Consider the following 20,194-nt stretch of genomic DNA (forward strand, 5'->3'; position numbering starts at 1 on the left):
TTCTTTCTTTCTTTCTTTCTTTCTTTCTTTCTTTTTATTTTTTTTTTCAACATGGTCTTTTTTTCTCATCCAGCCTGGAGTGCAGTGGCAACATCACAACCCACTGCAGCCTTGACCTCCCAAGGAGACCAAGTCATCCTCCCACCTCAGCCTCCTTAGTAGCTGGGCCTTCAGGCATGCACCACAACGCTTGGCTAATTAACTCCTAAACGTCTTAGAAACACTACCATAATATATTTCCAAAACACATACATCCATGGAAATTTTAAAATTGTTTAGTACACAAAATTAAGGTATGTATGTAAATTAAATTGTTTTTTTCTAAAAGACACACTACCAGGAATCTTCCTAATCAACCAGATTTTCCCTGAGAACCTGAAATAACTCAGTGGAGAAGATGTCTGATCCATGCCTTCATGATGATGGTATTTTGTTTCTCTGCAAATAAAAATATTATCATTTTTATAGTAGTTACTATGAGACAGCTACTTTGCTAAGCACTATGCTCGTGTTCATTTAAAAAAAGAAAAAACCTGAAGGACAGAGCAGTTAAGCAATTTGTCCAAGATCATAAATATAGAAATTGGTCAAAGCAGATGAATCAAACTGTCCGGCTCCTGTGTCCGTGCTCTGATCTGTTTTGAATTACGACTGCTTAATGAAAAGCTCCTGTGGCAATAAAAGGTATGAGAAAATATCTATCAGAAATGTTTTATTATGACTTCAGTTATCAACAGGGTTTCTTCTCTATGGCAGCATAATTTTTTTCCAGATGGAAAGATAAATGTGAGGATAAGCAAGGAAATGAAGACAAGTAGCTCTTGGAGGCCATAGACAGAGAGGTAAGCTGCCAGTGTGGTCTTTTGGAGTTGAAATTTAAAATCAACTAATAGGAAGGACTGGGGGAAATATAAGACAACAGATGGATAGTTTTAAAGTCTTCAGCATGTTTTGGGAAGAGGTAACTCTAATTATGAGATGAAAAAGACAAAAGAAGGCAGAATAATTTGAATGAACAATGAGAAATGCATCAATAATACTTTTTAAAAAATGCGTGAATCTAGTATGGCTTTTTACACATAAGCTGCTATGTAGTTTTATGAGGCTCTGGTTTATCCTGTGCTCCCTATAGCCTTTTTTTGCCAGCGACAGTTATGTGCTATGAAATCAGCCAGGTTTTTGGGATTGTTTCTGATAAGAATATGATGAAAGGAACAAGAAGTTTCACTTTGCAGGAATCTCCTTAGACTGAGATGATTGGTAGCTCAACACTATTAAACAGCAAAGTAGCTAACCAAGGCTATGGTTATGACTTCAGTTATCGTATCAGAGGCCTGCTCATTAGAAATAAAAGATGAATGAACACCATTCAAGTGAGTGAGTTATTTGATGAATCACTTATGGGAATAATCTTTGTAAAACTAAGCTTTAGAAAAGTCTTTATGCTGAAAATGCAAGTGTCCAAAAATGATTTTCTGTCTTTTCTTTTCCCTGGAAATCAAAGCATGTAGAGAGTATTTCTTTATACTAATATTCATTTTTTTCTGTTTTTACTATATCATATTTATTATAAATTAAAGCAATGATTGCCTAACATTATCTCCAAAAGTGGTAATGCTTAACCTTATTGTCATGTTCTTCTTATAGCCCTGAAGGCATATTCAAGCATTCAGTGTAAAAGATGAACAGGGGATCAACACAGCAAAGAACTAGAAAAAACATAAATGTATTGTTGTCTCAGCTTAAATAGAAAAAAAAGCATGTTGCAAAGAATAGTCATTCATCCCTTGACAAAAAGAATCTAAATGAATATGTTTCGTTCTTTTCTAAAATGAAACACTAGTTTATGAGTTATCTAATCCTTTAATCCAGATTGAAATCCTTTAATCCTGCCGAGAATAGCCCAAAATGGGAGTTAAGAGAGGCATTTCAAATGAATTTGTAATTGTACCAATAACTTTGTTTGGGGCAATCCTGTCCTCAGTTGCTTTATAGATCTTTATCTGTTCCAGATAAACAGATAAACAAACAAGAAATAAGCAGCCTCAGAATTAACAGATAGCAATTGAAACACCTAACAAGGCATATTTCTTGTGTTTGCTACAATATCAAATGTATAACTCAAATATTATATATTTATTATTTTTATTCATTGGTGTATTTAGGGCTTCAGCAGTGTATGTTTTGGGAAAAAATTATTACAACTACTGAACATAACATTAATAATGATGATTAAGAATAAGAAATAGGATTGACAATGTGGAATGATTCCAAGAAGCTATTGACTAGAAAATATCTTGCTAGACAATAGAATTAACTCTAAACGTAATAACTGATTGGAAAAGTGCTTCATAAGTTCTGTGAATTTCATCATTTATAATTTTTTATTGCTTTTGATTTTATCTTTGACAAACAGGGATCAAGAAATACACAGTTTTCTGCTTGGTTGGGAAACTAAAATTATATGTTTTTATATGCGAGTAGAGGAAAATGCATTATTAAATGTTGGTTACATAGAGGAGCTTCATGAGTATCTGTTGAGTGATTAACTATTTTGTCCTGAGCACAATAAATCATAGGGATGATTGAGTCCGTCCTGTGATTCTTTGCAACATTGCTTTTTACTGTTGTTTTTGTGTTTTTGCAGTCATCCTAGAAAGAGCATTCACGTTCATGACAACTAAATATAATATGGTATTTGGGATCAGATAATAAAACAAGATAAAAATTATTAAATCAAAATACAGTATGAAATGTAGCGAAAAGTAATGCATTAATATTTGTTAATTATGACAAATGTAACATGCTCGTATGTGATATTAATATAGAGAATACAGGATGTGATATATAAAGACATTTTCTGCACTACCTTTACAATGTTTTTCTAAATGTAATCTATCCTAAAATTAAAAGTGTATTTTTAAATAAAAGGTAAATTTTTTTAGCTATACCAAAACCGGAAAAAAATTATCAAAAGATGATAAAGGAAGTAAGATGTTTAAAAATTAAGAAATATCAAAATGTTTTCTGCAGAAGAAAACTGTGGCCAGGTGGAAAACAGAACTCAAGCAATAGAATAAAGAGCAAAAGAATGGCAAATATGAGGCAAATATAAAATTTATTCTTTTAATCTCTTTAAAATATAATGTGTGAAGCAAAAGTAATACAAATATTTGTGAGGTTAAATCTTAGAAGCAAAATGTATAGTAGCAACAGCAAAAAACTCAGAGGCAAAATAGAAGGATGCTCATGGATAGTTCTTATACTAGATATGAAGTGGTGTAACATCATTTGAAGATTGACTGTGATCGGTTGAAGATGTATAATATAAAACTTAACTAACCATTAAATGAACTAGAAGAAAAGAATAGAGCAAATAAGCAAGTTTGTGAAATGGAATGATAGAAAATACTCCTTTATTCTATAGAAAAACAGAAAATAGGGAAAAACAGGGACAGAGGGGCATTTGGATAATAGAAAACAGTAATATGGTAGATTTAAGTCCAACCATGTCAATAACCACATTAAATTCAAATGGCACATAATCCAGTTGAGAGAAAGAGATTATCAGATTACAAAAATCTATACCTGATCATGTGTTGAATATAAGAAGCCCAATTAAATTTAAAGGTATAAAGTAAAAAGGTGGAAAAGTATCTACTATGCCAAAAGTCATCAAAACTAAAGGAGTTATATTAAAATAAAATGAACTGTATTGCAGAGAAAAATATTCTAACATGGATAAAGACTGTCACTTCATAAGTTTATCAAAAGGACCTAGAAACCCTGACTATAAACTCAGCAACAAGAGTCACAGATTTACAGAGCAAAACTCAGAGGACTGCAAAAATAAATAGACAAATTCACAGTTATAGCTGGAGGCATCAACACTCTTCTCTCAATAAGCGATAGAAAATTTTGACACCAAATCGGTAATAAGATAGAAGGCTTAAACAGTCTATCAACTAACCAGCTTGCTATTGGTAAACTATGCCACTCAACAATGTAGAATGACCATTCATTCATTCTCTTCAAGGCCCCATGAAACTGTTACCAGGATAGACCATATTCTGAGAAACAAAATTGTGCTCAGTGGATTTAAAAGGATTCAAACTATGTAAAGTAAGCTTTCTGCAAGATAATTAAATTTAAAATGAATAACAAGATATTTTTAAAATTTCCAAATATAAGAAATGAAGCGTCTGTAACCAACCCGTGATCTAAGACAGAAAGCAAATCAGGAAGTGTTTTAGGCAGAATGAACATAAATGCAGATATCAGATTTATGAGATATAGCTACAAAGGGGCTTAGAAGGATACTTATAGCACTAAATGTCTGCATTAGAAAGTAGAAAGGTCTCAAACTAATGACCTAATATTCCATTTAACAAAGCAAATTAAAAAAGGAACTATAACCCAAAATATGTAAAATAAAATAAAGATAAAAGCATAAGTAATAATATAGAAAACAATGTGCAAAATCAAATAGGCTGAGCATGATGGCTCATGCCTTTAATAGTAGCATTTCGGAGGCTGAGTTGAGAGGATTGCTTGAGGCTAGGAGTCTGAGATGAGCCTGGGCATATATATACGCCAGTCATCATGGTGTGTGCCTATAGTCCCACTTACTCAGGATGTTGAGGCAGGAGGATCACATGCTCAGGACATGAGGGAAGCAGCAAGCTATGATTATGCAACTGCACTCAAGTTGCATAATCTTTGTGACAGAGCAAGACCCTGTCTCTGAAAAAAATTAAATAAATCATAAAATGAATCAAACACAAAACAGTTACTATAAAAATTGATACATTGAAATTAAAAAGAATCAAAGGAAGAGATTAAAAAATTTCAAGGGCAAATTACTCACTTAACTGATAAAAGTTTCAACATGCTTGTAATAGGAAACGCCAATATCCAAAACAAAATAAAACAAAGAAATAGAACAAAAATTAAAACCTGATCAGGTGTGGTGGCTGGCTCACGCCTATAATTCCAGCACTTTGTGAGGCCGAGGTGGGTGGATCACCTGAGGTCAGGAGTTCGAGACCGGCCTGGGCAACATGGTGAAACCTTGTCTCTACTAAAAACACAAAAATTAGCCAGGTGTGGTGGCATGCACCTGTAATCCCAGCTACTTGTGAGGCTGAGGCACAGAATTGCTTGGACCAAGGAGGAAGAGGTTTCAGTTTCTTAAATGCAACACTAAGTGGACACACAATAAAAAACAATAACAAACTGTAATTTATCAAAATTAAGAACTTCTGCTCATTAAAGGTCACTTTTAAGTGACTGAAAACAGTGAGTGAAAATAAAAGCCACAGTTGGGGACTGTCGATGGCTGACGATATCCAGCTACTAGATTCATGTGCCTGATTTTAGCATCTAAGTTTTGTATAACACTTAACACAAAACATTCTTTTTTATACTATTTTGTTTTATTTTCCAATTATTTTGAGATAGAAAAGATCATTTATTTTTATAAACGAAGAAGCATCTCAGATACCCTCACAAATTACTTAGTTTATTTAGTTGGTATAAAAAGCAAAAACAACAAAGGAAATTGAGGTTTTCTGGTACCAAATCTGGAAATTATCCCACACAGCTCCTGTGTTTAAGCAACACATACTCAGATTTTCTGGGTCCATAAAATAGAAGTATTGATTTTTTTCAAAAAAAAAAAAAAGATAAAATGGGAAAATAATGAAAGTTGAAACAATAACACCCACCTGGAGAATCCAATGCTTTCTCATATTTTAGATATTATCTCTTCCACTCCTACTTGGTAACTGTGATTGGGTGATTGATGATGGAAGGCAGGAATATAGATGAGAAGTTAGTGCTAAAACTTTTCTCCTTTTCCCAGTGCTAAAATACACCATGAGCTGTGTGTCGGGTGGTAGGAGGGAGGTGGGGGAGGGGCAGCATCCTCTGGGCAATGTGTAGAGGGGCAGGAGTTATTGTGGGGTCTGGCTCCCTGCACACCCGGCCGTTGCTTTAGTTAGAGCAGTTACATGGGAAACCATGAATCTACCCCAGAGAAAATACTCACTTAGGTTTAGGGACAAGTGTGACCATCTTGTCATTATATCAAAAACATTGCCTCTGTGTGTGTGTGTGTTTGAGTGTGTATTTTTCTTGATGAAAGGGACCATACATTTCATCAAATCTATATAGATTCTTGACCTGATAAAAATTAAGATCTATTAAGATTCTATTTGCCCTCCTTTGAGCATTATTTTAGCACAGGCTTGCTGAAAGGCAAGAAAAAACCCAGCCAGAAGACACCAAGTACTCAAAGGTGATGCAGATGTTGAAGCTGTCATACAGGAAATGGGTATCAGGTACAACAAATAATAACTCAAGGACTTTGACGTGCAAGGCATACAGGATCTCGAGATATTGGAGGTCTCGGGAAGAGTGATATAAAGGTCAGGGAGTTTATAATTCAGGAAGGACACATAATACAGGCAGCATGAAAAAATTATCCTGTTGGTGGGTAGGAAATACAGAAAGCGTGTCAGTAGGAGGATGTTTAGTGAGACTTTGAGCCATGAACAGGATTCAGACGAGGTGCAAGTGGGTAGATGAACATCACAGGCAGCAGCTGGGGCGAAGAAAGAAAGAAGTCATGAAAGAAGACAGAAAATAAGAAAAATCGGTACAAATACCAGAGAGAGGGTTGGGAAAATAGGTGGGAGACTATATATATAAAATATGTAATTTTATTAATAGCTAATTAATTAAAATAATTATATAATTATTTTATAATATATAATATATTATATATTATATATTTATTTTATATTATATTTTATATATAATTATATATAATATATTATATATTATATAATTTAAAATAATATATAATTATTTTATTATATATTTTATTATTTTATTATATATTATTTTAAAATAATTGTATAATTATTTTATTATATATTATATATATTCTGGCTTGATTTGGTGGGCACCAAGGGACAGTTGTTTTCTGAGATGCAAGAAAACATGATGAGATAAGTATTTAGGGGTATAATGAGGATGAAGATGGGAAATGGGGATGGAGAGTTAGATTCCTGTAGAAAGCTAGAAAAGTCACCTGTGAATGACCTAATCAGCTGAACTGAATTCACTCACAAATTCAACTGATGTCATTTCAGCCTCTTCTTTTTGCTGGGCACCAGGTTAGACTGTGACGGAACGAGGTAAAAACATGATGTGTCTGGGAAGCGCCCCCAGAGAGAGGGACAGACACAGGCCCGGATGGTGCTGTAGCTGGCCAGGGATCTCAGGCTCACGCTTTCTTACCAGAATATTTTTAAAAAGATTTCTCAATTTTTCTCTAGCTTAAAAGAATGCCATTAAAAGTCTGATAACAATCTGATTTTCTTTTCCTTTTGAGTAACTTAGTCTTTTTGTGTGACTTTTCACAGATTTATTTTTTCTTTAAGCCTCCACAATTTTACTACAATATCTTGCTGTGTGTAATTCTAAGCCAAGTGTCTCATGCATTCTTTGTGTCCCTTCAACAGTTTCATTTTTATTATGATTACTTTAGAAAAGATTGACAGGTTTTTTGTTTGTTTTTTCTGAGATGGAGTTTCACTCTGTTGCTCAGGCTGGAGTGCATTGGTGCCATCTTGGCTCACTGAAACCTCTTTCTCCTCGGTTCAAGCAATTCTGTGCCTCAGCCTCACAAGTAGCTGGGATTTCAGGTGCATGCCACCGCACCTGGCTAATTTTTTTGTTTTTGGTAGAGACAAGGTTTCACCATATTGCCCAGGCCGGTCTCAAACTCCTGACCTCAGGTGATCCAACCACCTCGGCCTCACGAAGTGCTGGGATTATAGGCGTGAGCCACTGCACCTGACCAGGTTTTAATTTTTGTTCTATTTCTTTGTTTTATTTTGTTTTGGATATTGGCGATTCCTAGTACAGGCATGTTGAAACTTTTATCAGTTAAGTGAGTAATTTGCTCTTGAAATTTTTTAATCTCTTCCTTTGATTCTTTTTAATTTCATTTTTAATCTGAGTTATTTCAAGACATTATCTGTTGTATTTATTTCCTCTTGTGTTCCTTTTAGTGAGTCAATACTTCTGAAGTAATTTCTTTCTACATGTCTAGTTCTTTCCTTACTCTATCATTTTATTCCTGATTATTTCTGATTCTGATTTATATTATATCAAATCTTATACTAGTCTCTTAATGTCTCCCTTTTTTGTTTTGAAACAGTAGGTTACACCTTTTATTTATTTTGTAGGCATGCCTTTCTAGTGTGCTTTTGGTGACAACAGGACATCTTTTTGGTTTTCACTCTTTCTTCATTTAGGAATGTCTCATAGGATTCATGCTCCATCGTTTTCTGTTGCTGACTTCACCTAACAGGATGTTTTCTGAACTTCTGAAAAGCTTAAGACTCAGGATGCCTGTTCTTGCTTCATGGCTGTTGACTTCCCTGTGTGTTCGTCTGCTTTTCAAAAAACGTGGCAGCCGGCTTTGCCCGGTCCCAGGCTGAGCTATGTTTCTGTGACCCTGCTTTCGGCCAAGTGTTTTCTTACTGTATCTCTATCGATGCCCTGCTCAGTTTCAGTTCTCTTCAGATCGAGTTCTTTTTGAATTTGGAGCTCTGTCCCGGAAGTGAGTTAGATGGATTAATTTTGGGAATCCATGTGTAGAATTTTCTTTTCTTTCTTTCCCAGAGTTTCTGTCTCTGAGCTTCCATTTCCCACTCACAATCCCATCTGACTGCCTCACCATGAGCATCACGTCCAAGGGCTGGGTCTCTTCAAGCTGTGCTATTTCTTGTCTTTCATTATACCTGGTAATTTTTTGAGAAAAGTCAAACATCCTATATCAGGTGATAGGAACTGAGAGAAATGGGCATTTAGTGTAAGGATTTATGGCCAGGAGTGGACTCTGACTCTTGTTAACTCTAGTTACAAGTGCCAGGGGCTCCATTTTCCTCGAGTCCCCATTTGTCTCCCGTCTTGATTTTGCGCATCCTTAGTCTTCCTCCTCTGAGAGAGTCTGTCTTGCAGTGTGATCAGGTGTAGAGCCCTGCCATTCTACTGGGACCGTGTGAGCTTGGCGCTCAGCTGTCGGGAGGGCAGCCTCGCAGACTTTTCTGAGCCGATCTTGGTGTTTCATTGGGTCCGTGTCTTGGGGATGTGACCCTCACGAATACTTCTCCAGTGGTAGAATTTCTTTCCTTCTACTCTCTGCTTTCTTCCTGGCTGCTCTGTTCCAATCAGGGCATGAAGCCTTGGGCCTGTTGACTGTGGTTTCTCTTTCCTTAGGACACCCGGGAAGCCTGGGGGTAGTGGGGGGCACACCAGTGCTCCTGCCCAGCTGGGGTAAGGTTCTGGCAGTCTTTCCCTAGAGACCTGGCCTCTGCCACAGAGTCGGCTCTGGAAGCTTTCAAAATGAGAGACCTTTCTCAGATCTTTACCATGGAAACACCTGCTGGGGTTCCTGGAGGTACAGCTTGTGAAAGTGAAGCTTCCCCTAAAACAGCAGCCCTGGAGTTTCTCACGCTGGAGCTAGTCCACACTCGGCCCACTCGAGGGCCTCTGCCTGCGATGGCCCAGAGTCTTCTGCTTCAGGTGAGCAGGTATAGGCTGACTCTTGATTTCCACATGGTGAATGGCTCTGAGACCTCCGTTTTCTGATGGGTCCAAGAAAGTCACTGATTTTTAATGCATCCAGCTTTATTTATTTATTTATTTATTTTTTTGTGCCAACAGCTGCTGTGACAGCTCCAGTACATTGTAGTCAAAAGCAGAAGATCCGATTTTGTGTCTCTGTAAGACACAGACAGCCCCAGCCTTTTCCAGTCATCCTGGGATACTCTGTGCACAGCTGCTGTTGGAGTTTGAAAACCGACCCATTTTCGGCTCTTGTTCTTAAGGTGGCTGCTATGGCTTCCGGGGGGCATCTGGGGGCTGCCAGGTTCATCTGACGCCCGGAGCCTCCTCTGCCCTCTCGACACAGTTGCTAAACCTTGCAGGATTTGAGGTTGCTGCTCTTTCCATCTGCTGTAATTGGGGTTCGACACTTAGCTCTGTTGAAGCTGCTGCCGTGGATATAAGGTTTTGATATTCTAGCTCCTCTCTCATTCTCTGGGGAGAAACAGATAGAAGCAAAAACCAGGACTCTCCAACTATTTGTATTTTAATAGGTGTCTTTGAGGATCAAGAAAACTTCAAGAGTCAAAGGAATTGTTTAATTTAATACCATGCACCTGGTCATTGGAGAAAAGCATTTGGGGAGACCATGGAATATCCTTCAATTGCAGTTTTTTGTTGCCTAACTCCTCAGTCCACTTCTGAGCCCAGCCTGTGCTATAGAATAAGGGCCCAGTGCTCCTGGAATGGGTACCATTCTATTCCTTTTGTATGTAAATGATTTTAGGTCATTCTGACCTGATTTTATGCACTGGTATTCTTTTCTGACATGTCTCTGATTTTGATTGTTCATATTTTTCTAAGCCAGAGTAAATGTTCCCCAGAGATGGAAGACATAAAGCTTGTCAAAAAGTCTGTGTCTGATTCATCAGCTGACCTCACAATTCTTTGTGCAGTTCTACCCCACCATGGGTTCTCAATAAATATGAATTGAATTGAATTGAATTGAATTTACACTTTGCTCATTTCACAAATAGGTTAAGTGAAGATTAACAACTTCACAGCAGTAGTAACAGACTGAATTAAAGAATATCTGTGTTCATCTATAGTGTCTTGAATTGGTACAATAAAAATGTCTTACTATGGAAAAATCTATAGTTATAGGAAAAATTGTTCTTAACACCTCACCTATACTTGCTCATAGAAGTAGCTGTGAACATTTATACCATGATTCTTCACTTCCCCTTAGCAGCAGGCAATTGCAAAAAATTCCTTAAGGACTTAACAATTTCTCTATATTATTTTCTAATTAATTTTTGACAAGAAAACAAGGTGAAGACAGACATGGCAATACCACAAATTAGAAATGTAAGGCTATGCCATAAAACAATCCACTGAATTTTCTCTTAGGTCAGGGGTTTCTGTGTAAAATGTACAGCTATAGGTGTCTGACTTTCTTTTTCTTACTTTGATTTATGCCTTTCTACAAATGAAGCAAAGGGTGAAACACAGGCTACCTCTGACTGGTGCACATCTAAATTTTATAAAGACACTTTTCAGTCTGAAGCTACTAGAATTTTTTATTCCCCTGAAAAGAAATTGACTCAGCTTACAAAATATCACACATGGAGGAGCCACAAAAATGCAGTTCTCAGAACGTTTTTTTTTTTTTTTTGAGATGGAGTCTCGCTCTGTCACCCAGGCTGAAGTGCAGTGGTGTGATCTCATCTTACTGTAAGCTCTACCTCCCAGGTTCAAGCAATTCTTCTTCCTCAGCCTCCCAAGTAGCTGGGATTACAGGTGCTCACCACCACACCTGGCTAATTTTTTGTATTTTTAGTAGAGACAGGTTACACCATGTTGGCCAGGCTGGTTGCAAACTCCTAACCTCAAGTAATCAGCCCTCCTCGGCCTCCCAAAGTGCTAGGATTACAGGAGTGAGCCATCATGCCCGGCCACTAAGAACATTTTTTAAATTTTTAGGGAGCATTATTCATTTATTTTTTTTTTGAGATGGAGTTTTGCTCTTGTTGCTCAGGCTGGAGTGCAACGGCATGATCTCAGCTCACTGCAACCTCCACCTTCCAGGTTCAAGTGATTCTCCTGCCTCAGCCTCCCAAGTAGGTGGGACTACAGGCATGTGCCACCATATCCGGCTAATTTTGTATTTTTAGTAGAGATGGGATTTCACCATGTTGGTCAGGCTGGTCTTGAACTCCTGACCTAAGTGATCCACCAACCTAGGCCTCCCAAAGTGTTGGGATTGCAGGTGTGAGCCACTGTGACCAGCCCTAGGTGGCAATTTTTAATTTATCCTTATTCAATTTCCTACACTTAGTTTCCTCTTATATTTATGAGCTTATAGTCCCAGTGGTTTGAGAGACTGAGGTGGGAGGATTGCTTGAGACCACAGGCATTCAAGCCTACAATGCACTACGATAGCATCTGTGAATAGGCCGGACAACATAGTGAGACACCATCTCTACAAATACGTAAATACATAAATAAATACTTTTCAAAAACTCAAACATCTTACATCTTAAATCCCCAAGCTTCCTAAACTGGGTTGCCCCTTTCCTCAATTCATCCTTAAAAATACCTTGTGAAAAGTGGTCTGTGATCAGGTATAAATTGGGAAAAATATGTTATATCTTAATTTTGTAGGTTCCTAATCCACATTAATATGTAAAGTTTGAAAAGCTTGTCAGAAAAGAAAATGTGAAATTATTTTCGTACTATTTGAAGAGTGAACACTTTATCAGGAAAGATAGATTGCAATTTTGCGCAGCTGTCATCGGCTAGTTTGGGAAGTGTTTTCTAGTTGCAAAGGACTCCTGCTTCCATGAAGTCATTAATTCTAAATATAACGCTGAGCAATGATTTAACCGCTCTCTAATTTCAACTGGGAAATTCACACCTCAAGATTCTGAGACTCAGTAACTTTGCCTGACCAAATCCTATTTGTCTCTTTACAATCAATTTGGTGTCCCCTATACTATTCTATGTTGGAGACATGACTTGAAGAAGTACCTTGTCTTGGCTCTTCCTCCCATCCTTTAAACAGTTCTAAACAATAATCATTCATTTTTAATGGAATATCCTTTTAAATACAATGTTGAAATCACAAAAGGATGTCCTGGCCAGGCACCGTGGCTCACGCCTGTAATCCCAGCACTTTGGGAGGCCAAGGAGGGTGGATCATGAGGTCAGGAGATCGAGACCATCCTAGCTAACACGGTGAAACTCCGTCTCTCCTAAAAATACAAAAAAAAAAAAAAAAAAAAAATTAGCCGGCGTGGTGGTGGGCACCTGTAGTCCTGGCTACTCGGGAGGCTGAGGCAGGAGAATGGCGTGAACCCCAGAGTCAGAGTTTGCAGTGAGCCAAGATTGCACCACTGCACTCCAGCCTGGGCAAGAGAGCAAGACTCCATCTCAAAAACAAAAACAAAAACAAAAACAAAAAACCAGAAAAGAAATCATGAAAGGATGTCCTAATGAGAGGGATTGTGTGTTTTGCTTTCCTACCTGGGCACAGGAAAGAAAGAATGACTAACTATTAAAATAGTGATTTAATCCCTTAGAAAACTGGGCTTGACATTGGCCACTTTAGGAAGTGCTGGAGGTAAAGTTGACTGTGGCTAAATTCTCCATATTTTCTCTGGCTAATTTCATAAGTGAAACTGATTGAGAAGTATTGCACAATAAGAGAATTCTAAAAACTTTGCCCTCATTGAGATAAATGTAAGTATAGATACAGATGATTTGGCCAGGCGTGATGGCTCACACCTGTAATCCCAGCTCTTTGGGAGGCCGAGGCAGGTGGATCACGAGGTCAAGAGATCGAGAACATCCCGGCCAACCTGGTGAAACCCGTCTCTACTAAAAATACAAAAATTAGCTAGATGTGGTGGTGCGTACCTGCAATCCCAGTTACTTGGGAGACTGAGGCATGAGAATCGCTTGAACCCAGGAGGCGGAGGTTGCAGTAAGCTGAGATGGCTCCACTGCGCTCCAGCCCAGTGACAGAGCGAGACTCCATCTCACAAAAGATATAGATGATTTATTATAGAAATAGCAGAATATAGAGGTTTTGTGTTTCCTTCTCAGAAACCTTATAGAAATACATAGAAATAGAAAAGCCTTATCAATTATTTGTAGAATGTAAAAATGAACATTGCAATCCTACTTAATATTAAATTATAATGAACTTGCAACTGGAAATGTGCGTGAGTGTTTTCTCATATCCCTTGTTCTCACCTCTGAAATGGGAAAGATTTATCAGTGCTCAAAAACATGTTTATTGAACAATATGGCTTTAATTCTTTACTACCTTCATATTAAACATGAGGCATGACAAAATGACCTCATTTCTGGATTTTTCTTGAGCTGATCTTGAGGCTGTGGTTTTATTTATTGCTGCTTTTAGTTCTGATAATTCAGCATTACTTCGGGTGACGATTTTAGATCTGAGTCTATTAACTCCCCCCGCGGTCCTTACGGACTAGACAATGGACACGCGGCATCTCAGCCCTTACGCGAGAGATCTCTGTGTATTAGAGGGTTGCTTCTCTTCAACGTGGTGTTTTATTTATTCAATACACATTCAAAGATGTATGGAATACATGTATTCAGATATGTAATACTAAATCATTACATGCTCAGATATCTTTGAGTCTTCATAATAATCTTCTGTGCTGGGAATGATAGAAGAGAAGGAGAATGCTTTCCCCCAGTGCAACCTCAGTCTAGTGAGGAGGAAAGAGTACTCTAGTAGAAATAGGAACATCTTTCTACAGAAACAGATGGGGTCACCTGGCTCGGCGTCAGGAAAGACTTTTCCAAGGAGGCAATAATTCATCTGAATGTCAACAGACGAAGGCACTATCTAGGTCGAGAGGGGAAGTAGGTGTTCCCGGTACAAGAGGAAATGTCAGAGACATGGAGGTGGAGTGAATGTGGCTCCTCCCTCAGGGGGACTGCAAGGCTTGGTCACACGGTAGGACCTTATCATCAGACCAGAGAGAGCAAAGGCTGTGAGGAGTGATGTAGGATGGGCTGAGATGTGTGGGGACTAAATGACCAAACCCGGGGTAATGCACTCAGACCTGCATTGCAGAGAGACCAGTCCCTGGTTTCTGAGCTTTAAATAATGCAAAAAGTAAACCATATAAAAACAATATTAAAAGAAGTCAAGATAACTAAATTGAAAGAAAACTTTCTAAAAAGGGAGATCACCGATACTCCAGTAAGATCTATCATTGAAGTGAAATGAGAACAATATGTGCACAGGATGATGTCATCAGGAGTCATACTGTTAAGATGAATGCGCACACACCGACTGTGTTCATGGAACGGTGAGAACTGTGTTCTCAAGACTGCCTCTCTTCCAGGCCCAATATTTGCAAAGGAAAGGAATCTCCAACCTTCATCCCTGAACGTGGACAGCAGGGAGCTGCTGATCTTTGCAAACTCGGGTCAATAGGTAAACCATTTCCAGGAATGCAACCTGCTTCTCTTGGATGAATGAATGTCCCAGTAGCCTGGCCCTATGTATACAAAGAAATATATAAAGAAAGATATTTGTGGAAATCCAACATGCCTTAGTTTCCTCAGTTATGAAATGTGGGGGGTCACATTACTCACCTTGGAGAGTTCTTCTGAGGATTCAGGACTAATTCCCATGAAGCATTAAGAACATCACCTGACTTGGCAGAAGCCGAATGCGTGCTGGTTATTAGTGTTAGCAGTAACATCACCATTGCAAATGAGGAGAATAAAAGGCAAATAACCTTCTATAAATTAATATTTAGTCTTAGAAGTGTCATCAACAGAAGCAGAATAATCTTCCATTTGTTCTACCACTGGGTAGATGTTAGCTGTGTTTGATCTTGAGAGCTGACATCTCTATTATAAGGAAATAATTTCAGGAAAAAGTTTTCCATAAAGCAGCAGAGGAAAATGAATAAAAGAAAGAACAAAGAGAGAAAGGTCAGCTATGGATGGAAGGCAACATTTTTCATGTCAAGAATAAACAGTCCAGGGGGTCACGTCCTGCCTAGGAAGTTTATTAAAATTCTCAATGAGCTTCAGCATCTTAAACCATTTCAAATAACCATCTGTGGAAAATCACCGACATAGCTGCGTGTCATGCCAGTTTCTGGCTAAGCGGGAAGAACTTCAGAGTGTGCACAATGACACATAAGGAGAAGGCTGTCATCTTTAAGGAAAAAGTATTCCAAGTGACACTCTGTCAGAGATTTAGCTGTGTGGTTTGTACAGTGGATGTCAGAAAAACAAGCAAGGTACGTATCTCTGTTTCTTCCTGATGCAATCGATTACAAAACATATTGATAGTTTTTAAATGAGTGGTCCACTCTGCATTTTCTGGTTTGGGTTTTCTTAAAAATATTAAAACAGCAAATTTCAGGCTGGGATATTTTTTAGTGAGTCAATGAAATAAAAAGTATAGTTAATATTAAATATATACATCATGGCCAGGCGCAGTGAGTCACGCCTGTAATCCCAGCACTTTGGGAGGCCAAGGCAGGCGGATCACAAGGTCAGGAGATTGAGAGCATCCTGGCCAATGTGGTGAAACCCTGTCTCTACTAAAAATACAAAAATTAGCTGAATGTGGTGGCACATGCCTGTAATCCTAGATACTTAGAAGGCTGAGGCAGGAGAATGGCTTGAACCAGGGAGTCGGAGGTTGCAGTGATCAGAGATCTTACCATTGCACTCCAGCCTGGCGACACAGTGAGACTCGGTCGAAAAACAAACAAACAAACAAACAAACAAAAAAACCCACAAAAACACATCTGGGTTTAGTAGGCGATTTTTAAAACCATGGCTTCAGCAATTGCTCTGTATGTGTAAGTCAAGTTTCTTTAGTGAGAACTGTTGAAAACAGGATACCTGTCTGTGTGTTTCCTACACATGTAATCGATGGAAATTACTCCCAAGTCCAGAATCCCAGCCAACTGGAAGAGATTTCTTCCGCCACCCCTCTGATGAGTCACTGTTTTCTCGCCACTGCTCCAGGTACCCTCTTGGAAGGACAGCCTTCACTCCAGAGGCTTCTGGTTTGGGAAGGAATCAAATATCGTTGGTGTTTTTCTGTGAACTTGACAAGCAGCAGTATTAACTCAGACATGTGTACTGTTTTCAACCCGCTAACGCTTACTCAACTGCCTGCTCTATGTCAGGCACTTATTTTCTGACCAATAAATAATTCCAAACAAAATACAAAATAAGAAGAATGGTAATAAATTATGTGTTGCAAATTACTTCATCTCACATATTTTATAAGGCTATCGAGAGCCTTGCTTTCACGGCTGGTTTCATGACATACTTGTGTAAAGCAAATGAAAGCAAAGCTTGCATTTAAATCGTTTGGAGTACATGTAGGGTGCATTCATTATGTTCAACCAGTTATTTCTGGTACAGGTAATAATTTACATCCCATTGAAAAATCTAAATTTGTAAAATATTTGATGAGCACTTAAAAATAGAGATCCGAATGAAATGGTGGGTTCTAGCATCTATCACGAATAAGAATACTTTGATCATTTTGGCAAATTAGACACAGCAAGTTTTCAGAGAAGGAATGATGGAGACTTTCATGATTAGGGAATTTGCCTCTTACATTTAACAGGCTTTGAAACACAGTTAAAGGCTTCAGAAAACTCGGTGCGACCCAGCAACCTTATGTTAGCCTGTGATTAAATCACATTCCTGAGAACACCTCAGAAAATGCCTTTTGATGAGAAACGATTCAATTAATACTCCGAAAGATGAGCCCGAACTCATAAAATCATTTTTTCAAAATCCTCAAAATATATTCCCTAGGTGGACATACATTTTAACAATGCTCCTCCTTTGTGATTCAGAATTATGGATAATATGCCATTGTTTCCTCACATTTTAAGCCAGATTCATTCTTAAAAAAAAAAAAAAAAAGAATTCGACTGGGCGCAGTGGCTCACTCCTGTAATCCCAACACTTTGAGAGGTTGATGCGGGCGGATTGCTTGGGCCCAGGAATTCAAGACCAGTCTGGGCAACACGGCAACACCCTGTCTCTACAAAAAATACAAAAATTAGCTGGGTGTGGTGGCACACGCCTGTGGTCCCAGCTACTTAGGAGGCTGAGGTAGGAGGATGGCATGAGCCCAGAGGTCAAGGTTGTAGCGAGTGGTGATTGCGCCACTGCACTCCAGCCTGGGTGACAGGGTGAGACTCCATCGCAAAAAAATAAAATATAAAAATAAAAAATAAACATTTAAAAAATTTTTAAATTGTATTTCTTTATTTATTGAGACATGGTCTCCCTGTGTTGTCTAGGATGGTCTCGAACTCCCGGACTCAAGCCATTCTCCTGCCCCAGCCTCTCAGTGTGCTAAGATTACAGGCATAAGCCAGCGTCCGAGCCCAGTCAATCCAGCTGTATTCTAAATAATGACAATTCTTTGTCAAATAACCTATATAGAAACAGAAAATATTTAGTAAAACCTTTTCTACCCTTTATTATTACCACATTATTTTTTAAAAATTGGGACTATGGCTAAGAAAGTTTTACAATTATTTGCAGCATTAATTAGTCTAATAATCAGTTTTTGGCAGTTTAAAGAGGAGGTATTTCCAGGTCAAAGTACTAAATAGGCTTAAGAACTGGGTTACAAAGCGGATTCAGGCCTGAGAATAGAATGGGAGCGATTTCCTCATGAACGCCTCAGGCGTTGTCTGCAGGTTCTCCTGTAGCCGGGGTCCACACAAGACAGCTCTGCCCTCGGTGAGGGCAAGAGAATTGTCTGGGGGCCGGGCGCGGTGGCTCAAGCCTGTAATCCCAGCACTTTGGGAGGCCGAGACGGGCGGATCACGAGGTCAGGAGATCGAGACCATCCTGGCTAACACGGTGAAACCCCGTCTCTACTAAAAAAAAGACAAAAAACTAGCCGGGTGAGGTGGCGGCGCCTGTAGTCCCAGCTACTCGGGAGGCTGAGGCAGGAGAATGGCGGGAACCCGGGAGGCGGAGCTTGCAGTGAGCTGAGATCCGGCCACTGCACTCCAGTCCGGGCTACAGAGCGAGACTCCGCCTCAAAAAAAAAAAGAATTGTCTGGCAAGTCCTAGATAATCAAAACTGGAAACTTACTATTGACGAGAAATATCAAATATTTGTCATGCATACTTTCTTCAATAACTTTGACTTAACTATTTAGCGAACTATCTTCTGTCAAGAGCCTGATAAACACTTTCAGTCTTTGAGAGAAATAATAAAAGATATGAACATTGCTCATTGTCCTGTATTCTCCAGATCTTCCCTAAGCAACTTCACTCTCTCAGATCAAATGACTAGGAAGTCAGGGCATTACTTTAGCTTCCTAAAGAAATATTTTTTCTTCCAAATTAGTAGTCCACATAGTTGTTCACATTTTATTAAGTGCTGGTTTAGGAAATGATTTTACAAAATAATTCCAGCTTTCTTCATGAAGGTAATTTTTAAGTGTTCTTACATTTTATTTTTACATATTTTTAAAATTGAGAGCCATCATCCTTTTTAGGAGCACAACCATTTCTAGAGAGAAACCAGGATGCTTTCATTTAGTAGATAATGATGTTATAAGGACACTCTCCTTTATAATCTTCCCCAAAGAACAAGCAAACAAACAAAATACAAAACACCATTTCAGAAGAAAATGATGTTATCTATAAATCACGTATATTTCTATAGTTCAAGAATACTTTCTATTGCTGACAGTAATGATTGTAGATAAATAATTTATCAGTCCAACTACTAAAAATAAAAAAAAGCATGGGCAACATGATGAGACTCTATCTCTATAAAAAATTTAAAAATTAGCCAAGTGTGGTGGCACATGCCTGTAGTCCCAGCTACTTGAGACGCTGAGGAGGGACAATCATTTGAACCCAGCAGGTCAAGGCTGTGGTGCACTATGATTGAGCCACTGCACTTCAGCATGGGCGACACAGTGAGACCCTGTCTTAAAAAAAAAAAGTCAAAAAGAAACATGTTGGAGAGAGTGCAGAGAAGAGGGAACACTTACACGCTGTTGGTGGGGATGTCATTTAGTTTAACCTCTATGGTAAACAGCATGGAAATTTCTCAAGGAGCCTTAAATAGAGCTACCATTCAATCCAGCAATCTCACTGATGGGTATCTACCCAAAGGAAAAGAAATCATTCTATCAAGAAGACACCAGCCATTTGTATGTTTATCACAGCACTATTCACAAGAGCAAAGATAGGGAATCAACCTAAGTGTCCATGAATGAATGAATAAAGAAAATGTGGTGTATTTACACTGTAGAATACTAGTTCTCCATAAAAAAGAATGAAATAATATCTTTTGTAACAACATGAATGAAACTGGAGGTCGTTATTTTAAGTGAAACAAGACAGACACAGAAAGGCAAATGGTATTAGTATATTTTCACACTGCTATAAAGATACTACTCGAGACTGGGTAATTTATAGAGGAAAGAGACTGAATAGACTCACAGTTCCACATGGCTGGGGAGGCCTCAGGAAACTTACAATCATGGTGGTCTGGGAA

The sequence above is a fragment of the Piliocolobus tephrosceles genome, chromosome 9 (genome assembly GCF_002776525.5).
Source record: "Piliocolobus tephrosceles isolate RC106 chromosome 9, ASM277652v3, whole genome shotgun sequence".
Lineage (NCBI taxonomy): Eukaryota > Metazoa > Chordata > Mammalia > Primates > Cercopithecidae > Piliocolobus > Piliocolobus tephrosceles.